We start from the raw sequence: 7,643 nt of genomic DNA, 5'->3' as shown, positions 1-7,643 counted from the left end.
AAAGTAATCATTCCAGATTACTACATATTTAACTCACTGAAACAAAGACATTATTTTAAATTAATCAGTCACAGAGGTTTAGTGTGTTCATAACAATGTTCATTGCTTTTAGAAAAAGGGAACATTAATTTACTTTGTGTGATTCCATAACAATAGACATGTTTATGAAATTTCACCAACTTTAAAAAATATGTTTCCAAAGATGTTAGGCATAACAAAGGATTTTATGTCTTACTAAGGTACTGATTTTGCTAGAGGGTTCTCTTAAAACTAGTTAATCAAATAGGCAGAAGTAAAGAAAGGGAAACTCATTTGTCCAGCTGTCTCAGGGGTTCTCAAACTGGGGGTCAGGACCCATCGGGGGTCACGAGATTATTACATGGGGGGGTCGTGAGCTGTCAGTGTCCACCCCAAACCCCACTTTGTCTCCAGCATTTATAATGGTGTTAAATATATTAAAAAGTGTTTTTAATTTATAAGGGGAGTCACACTCAGAGGCTTCCTATGTAAAAGGGGTCACCAGTACAAAAGTTTGAGAACTACTGAGCTATCTGTCAGGAAAGGGGTGTTGCCCCTTTAAGGGCTTTCTTCAACAGGGGGTGAAGGGAGAAAGGGATGGACAGAAAGGACAGGAAGACTTGGGAAGGAAGTTTTTTGTACTATAGTAATTAAAATTCAAATGTGTATTTTAGATAACGGTGGTCTTTTGAAGGATTTTTTTTTAAAAAACCTATATGTCTGAAGATCCAAGCATTTAAGGCTAAAGATGAATTCTCAGATTGTGCATCTAAAAATCTACGTAAGGATTTTTTTTAGAGATGTGATTTTTATCATCTTCAGCAATGAAATATTTTTAAAGCAAATTTTAAACTAAGGTCCTGTAGATGAACATGTTCTGAGTAAATATTACAGTAATGCACAACTGTTTTTGTCAGTAAATTCAGAAACTGACAGTATATAAATGGGGGTTGGCAAATGCCTGTTAAATGGCTTTATTACCACTTGAATTACCACTAGATTTAATGTTGTGCTCATAGTCTGGCAGGCTGGAAGGCTTTTTCACTTTTAAGTACTAGATCCCCTATGGAGGAAGTCACACCAGGCTGCAGCAGCTAGCTGTGGGAGCCTTGCAGGAAGGGTCAGAAGAGGGATAGGAAGAGCTGGGAGGGTGGACACTAAGACCCAGGAGTGCCCCAAATTTTCAGGTGCCCTATGCAGCCTTGTACGCTGCATATGCCTAAGGACGGCCCTGGCGGTGAGGGCATGGGGGGTGGAGTGGAGTGGGGGTGGGGCAGGAATGGAACGGGGGCAGTAAGGGGTGGCGTGGAGGCAGGGGTGGCTCCAGGCACCAGCACACCAAGCGCGTGCCTGGGGCGGCCTGCTGGTTGCCATAAGGGCAGCAGTCAGGCTGCCTTCAGCGGCATGCCTGCGGGAGGTCTGCCGGTCCCGCGGTTTCGGCAGTGGGTATGCCGAAGGCATAGGACCGGCGGACCTCCCACAGGCATGCCGCTGAATCCGCGTTACCAGCAGACGTCCTGCAGGCGCGCCGCTGAAAGCTGCCTGACTGCCATGCTTGGGTGGCAAAATACATAGAGCTGCCCCTGGGTGGAGGTTTGGGGGAAGGGGTGGAGTGGGGGCAGGAAGAGGCGGGGTGAGGGCTTAGGGGAAGGGGTGGAGTGGGGACGGGGATGGGGCCTGGGGTAGAGGGTGGTCAAGCACCGCTTGGGAACTATCAAAGTCAGCACCTCTGCACTGCAGCACACAGCTTCATTCTAATAAATGCTCCCTTCTTCCACCCTCCCCATATCCACCCTTCTTTCTAAGCTCCTTTCCAAGGCAATGTAAAAACCCCAGCCCCTGATGCCATCTGTCAAGCTACGCTAATCTGTCCTCTGCTCGTCTCATGATCACTTTGGCTCATCTCTGATTGATGCAGCTATCTTTTATGTTACTGGACACAAGGAATTTACTTGCAGTACCATTCGTGGGTTGATACTTTGATTTTCATAAAATAATGTAATAATTATAAATATTACATTGTTCTCAGAGATGCTTTTCATCTGCAGGTGTCAACGAATTTTACTGAGCATTAATTAATTAAACCCTATAACAGAACTGTGAGGCAGGCTAGCTTTAGTAATCCCATTTTACAGATGGGTAAATGAGGCACAGCAATGTCAAATGACTTGCCCAAGGACATACAGTGAGTCAGTAGCAGAGCTGAGACTAGATTCCCGGAGTCTTGGAATGAAAATTTAGTCATCAGCTTTAAAACACTAGATCACACAAAAAGAACAGGAGTACTTGTGGCACTTTAGAGACTAACAAATTTATTTGAGCATAAGCTTTCGTGGGCTACAGCCTCTCACTTTGCCATGCCAGCTCTTCTTTTGTCTTTGTTTACATTGATTTCCATGGCAGCTTTCCAAGACTGTGCAGCATCAGCTAGGGCTTTTTTTTTTTTTGTCAGAGAAAGGAGAGACTTTTTTTATGATTAAGTCATTGGACTTAATATAGCTCCAAACTCCATCCCTGTGAGAATCTGGAACAAAATCGCAGATACGAAGCTCACATCTATTCTGTTAATTAACAAGGGAGCTTAGACCAGTTATTTTCTCCAGCTGCAGGAGGTAAAGGGGACCCCTTGCAGCCTCTTAATAAAGGGACACTGAAAGGGAGAAAATGTTATAACTGTATCAGCATTTTTGTTGTCCGCATGCCACTAGCTGGACAATTTTGACAGCTTGATCCACTCCCTTGCCCTGCTTATATAATCTAAATAGTGCAAAGAACAGATAGGTAAACAGAGAGCTGCATGTGCTCAACACCCTTCTGCATCAGGGTGAAGTTGTCCAGACTCTAAAGGTTTGAATAAACACAGGGGTGAAAGTAAGGCGGCACGGGCCGGTACGGCATACTGGTAAAAAGTGGCTGTTGGAACTGGCCCATACCCAGCTGACTTTAAAGTGCTTTCATGTCACTGCCCCTTTTGTGCCCCTCGTCAGTGGCCCTGTCAGGTCCCTACCAGCAGGGCTACTGACGGGGGTGGGGGGCACAAAAGGGACAGCGATGTTAAAGTGCTGCCGCGGTAAAGGACCCTGCTTAAAGTGCTGCCATGGCAGTGCTTTAACATCATTGCCTGCGGCCCGGGGCAAAGGAGCAGCTGCCCCAGGGCTGGTGATTTAAAAGGGCTCAGGGCTCTGGCCACTGCTGCCGCTACTGCAGCCCTGAGCCCTTTAAACAGCTGCTTGAGCCCTGGGCAGCATGGGCCAGGCGGTGCGGATGGGCTGGCTTGGGGATGCTGACCCCGAACCCCGCCCCTTCTGCCCGAGGCACTGGCCCCCGTACCAGTAAATCCTGTGTTTTACTTTCACCCCTGAATAAACATATGCATTTATGACTGGCTGTCCAAATCAAACTGTAACCCTGAACATGTTGATGTTCTCTCTTCACTGGTTGTTTACCCTTCCATCTACAAACATATGCAGCGTGTATACTCACTGCAGAGTCATTTCTAGCGGTAAAAGGTAAAGACCATGCAAGAAAAGGCAATCTGAAAATCAGCTGATCCCATAATTCCACACTGAACAGTCACAATTATTTAAATTCCTTTTATATGAAATGAAGGAAGAATCCTGCGGAGTCATTTCTTCTTTCCACTGCTCCAGCTATCCCTGAGAGCTGATGACACAACATGGGCAGACCTAATAAGTTACATGCACAGAAGCTATATGTTTAATGCCTACTGTTGTTGAGCCAAATATAATCAACATACACAGCAGAGCACAGTGCAAAACCAATGAATGTAAATTACAAGATTTAAAATTATCTTTCCCCCTTGAGTATCTTGGGAATGTTGGAGACCTAGGCCTTATCCACACAAAAAGTTGGACTGCTTTATTTATACCGGTGTAGTTAAAGTGACACATGCCCTAGTATGGAAGCAGTTATACCATATAAGAGAGCTTGTATTGCTAAAACTTCTTCCCATGTGGGAAGGGGAATAAACTATACTTGTATAATTCACCTTTATAACAGTGTCCACAGTAGAGACTGTACTAGTATAACAATTTCAGTTAAAAAAAAAATCACACCCCTAGCCAAAATAGTTATACCTGAACAAAATCTTTGCGTAGATAAGGCCTTAGAACTGGCAGAGAAATAATGGATGCTGCAGTAGTGTGGCTAAATTCATAGCAAAGCTGGGGAGGGAAAGGACTTGGAACAACTTCTGTATGATGTCTGTGAGAAATACAGTGTTGTAACTGAGGCAGCATGGTCTAGTGCAGTGGTTTTCAAACTTTTTTTCCTGGGGACCCAGTTGAAGAAAATTGTTGATGCCCGCAACCCAACGGAGCTGGGGGTGAGGGGTTTGGGGTTTGAGAGGGGCTCAGGGTAGAGGGTTGGGGTGAAGGGGTGAGGGCTGCAGAGTGGGACTGGGAAGGAGGAGTTCAGGGTGGCTCTGGGCTGGGGTATGGGGTTGGGGTGCAGGAGGGGGTCAGGGCTCTGGGCTGAGAGTGCAAGGTCTGGGGTGCAGGAGGGGCTCCAGGTTTGTGGGGGCTCAGGGCTGGGGCAGGGACTTGGGATGCAGGAGGGGGTCAGGGCTCTGAGCTTGGGTGCAGGCTCTGGGGTGGGGCCAAGGATGAGGGGTTTTGGGTGCAGCAAGGGGTTCTGGGTTTAGGAGGGGCTCAGGGCTGGGGCAGGGGGTTGGAGCACAGAGTTGGGGTGCAGACTTACCTCTGGCAGCTCCAGGTCAGTGGCGCAGCCGAGCTGCAGAGGCAGGCTTCTGAATACTGACCTCCCTTCTGTACCATGGGCAGAGCCAGGGAGGGGAATGAGTGATGCTGTAGAATGGAACACTATGGGAGATTCTGTTCCCTAAATCTGGAACAGTCCATAAGCAGTTCTCTGGAGGCTGCCCTAATTTATTCCAGAAGCCAAATGATCCCTCAGAGCAGCCCAGGATTCTGAGAGTGGGAAGATGGCTACCTGGCTAAAAAACATCTTTGCCCCACTCCTCACATGGGTTAGACCTCAATCTGTATTTTCTAAAACATTATTACAAAGCTCTGTCATTGTTTCAGTCTCTCCATATGCAGTGAATGAGGCTGGTGTCCCCATCTCTCTGCTGTTGATCTGCAAGTCCCTGCACAGCCAGGAGTGCAGGTTTATAGTGCTCCAGCAGAATTGTGAGCAGAGGCTATGCCAGGTCATAAGTACATCACTAAGCTTTCTCCTCCACAGCAAACTGTAGTAAATCTCAAGCCCCTCACTCACCCACTCCCATATGTGCAAGCATGCTGGGTAAAATGGGGCAGGGTGTCTGGAGAGAATGAGAGTAGACATGGACTTAAGCATCATCTTTGTCTATACTGAGGCACTGTATAGGCTGTCCTCCTAGGCCTCATTTCTGCTACTCAGCAGGAGTAACCTGTGATCAATGCTCTCATTAATGTGGACTGGATTGCCATGCATGCCTTGTGTTGCATAGATGTTTAATTTATGTGCAACACTCTTCATCTGTGCCTGGTAGGATGACGTGCTCTGAGGATCAGCCATTTAGCAGACAGGACATCCTGTTGGGAAGCACCCAGGAAATGCATCCCCCAATACAACGCATATCCCTTATAATAAGATGGGAGAACTAGAGTGCCTTGAATTAAATGAGGATATTGATATAATAGGCATCACAGAAATGTGGTGGAATGAGGATAATCAATGGGACACAGTAATACCAGGGTACAAAATATATCACAAGGACAGAACAGGTCATGCTGATGAGGGAGTGGCACTATATGTGAAAGAAAGCATAGAATCAAATTAAATAAAAATCTTAAATGAACCAAACTGTACCATAGAATCTCTATGGATAGTAATTCCATGCTCTAATAATAAGAATATAGCAGTAGGGATATATTACCAATCACCTGACCAGGATGGTGATAGTGACTGTGAAATTCTCAGGAAGATTAGAGAGGCTATTAAAATAAAAAAACTCAGTAATAACGTGGGATTCAACTACCCCTATATTGACTGGGTACATGTCACTTCAGGATGAGATGCAGAAATCAAGTTTCTTGACACCTTAAATGACTGCTTCTTGGAGCAGCTAGTTCTGGAACCCAAAAGAGGAGAGGCAATTCCTGATTTAGTCCTAAGTGGAGCACAGGATCTGGTCCAAGAGGTGAATATAGCCTGACCGCGTGGTAATGGTGACCATAATATAATTAAATTTAACATCCCTGTGGTGGGGAAACCACCACAGCAGCCCAACACTGTAGCATTTAATTTCAGAAAGGGGGACCACACAAAAATAAGGAAGTTAGTTAAACAGAAATTAAAAGGTACAAAAGTGAATCCCCGCAAGCTGCATGGAAACTTTTTAAAGACATCATATTAGAGGCTCAACTTAAATGTATATCCCAAATTAAAAAACATAGTAAGAGAACTAAAAAAGTGCCACTGTGGCTAAACAACAAAGTAAAAGAAGCAGTGAGAGGCAAAAAGGCATCTTTTAAAAAGTGGAAGTTAAATCCTAGTGAGGAAAATAGACAGGAGCATAAACTCTGGCAAATGAAGTGTAAAAATATAATTAGGAAGGCCAAAAAGAATTTGAAGAACAGCTAGCCAAAGAGTAAAAAAGTAATAGCAAAAACAATTTTAAGTACACCAAAAGCAGAAAGCCTGCTAAACAACCAGTGGAACCACTGGACAATTGAGATGCTGAAGGAGCACTCAAGGACGATAAGGCCATTGCAGAGAAACTGAATGAATTCTTTGCATCAGTCTTCACGGCTGAGGATGTGAGGGAGATTCCCAAACCTGAGCCATTCTTTTTAGGTGACAAATCTAAGAAACTATCCCAGATTGAGGTGTCATTAGAGGAGGTTTTGGAACAAATTGATAAACTAAACAGTAATAAGGACCAGTATCAGGACCAGATGGTATTCTCCCAAGAGTTATGAAGGAATTCAAATGTGAAATTGCAGAACTACTAACTGTAGTCTATATCCTAGCATTTAAATAAACTTCTGTATCAAATGACTGGAGGATAGTTAATATGATGCCAATTTGACGCCAAGGGCTCCAGACGTGACCCCAGCAATTACAGGCCGGTAAGCCTGACTTCAGTACCGGGCAAACTGGTTGAAATTATAGTAAAAAACAAAACTGTCAAACACATAGCTGAACATAATTTGTTGGGGAAGAGTCAACATGGTTTTTGTAAAGGGAAATCATGTCTCACCAATCTACTAGAATTCTTCGAGGGGGTCAACAAGCATGTGGACAAGGGGGATCCGGTGGATATAGTGTACTTAGATTTTCAGAAAGCCTTTGACAAGGTCCATCACCAAAGGCTCTTAAGCAAAGTATGCTGTCATGGGATAAGAGGGAAGGTCCTCTCATGTATTGGTACCTAGTTAAAAGATAGGAAACAAAGGATAGGAATAAATAGTCAGTTTTCAGAATGGAGAGAGGTGTAAATAGTGGTGTCCCCCAGGGGTCTGTACTGGGACCAGTCCTATTCAACATACTTATAAATGATCTGGAAAAAGGGGTAAACAGTGAGGTGGCAAAATTTGCAGATGATACAAAACTACTCCAGATAGTTAAGTCCCAGACTGCAAAGAGCTACAAAAGGA

Source organism: Mauremys reevesii, linkage group 3 (genome assembly GCF_016161935.1).
Source record: "Mauremys reevesii isolate NIE-2019 linkage group 3, ASM1616193v1, whole genome shotgun sequence".
NCBI classification, from domain to species: Eukaryota; Metazoa; Chordata; order Testudines; family Geoemydidae; genus Mauremys; species Mauremys reevesii.
Note: the sequence above shows the minus strand (reverse complement) of the source record.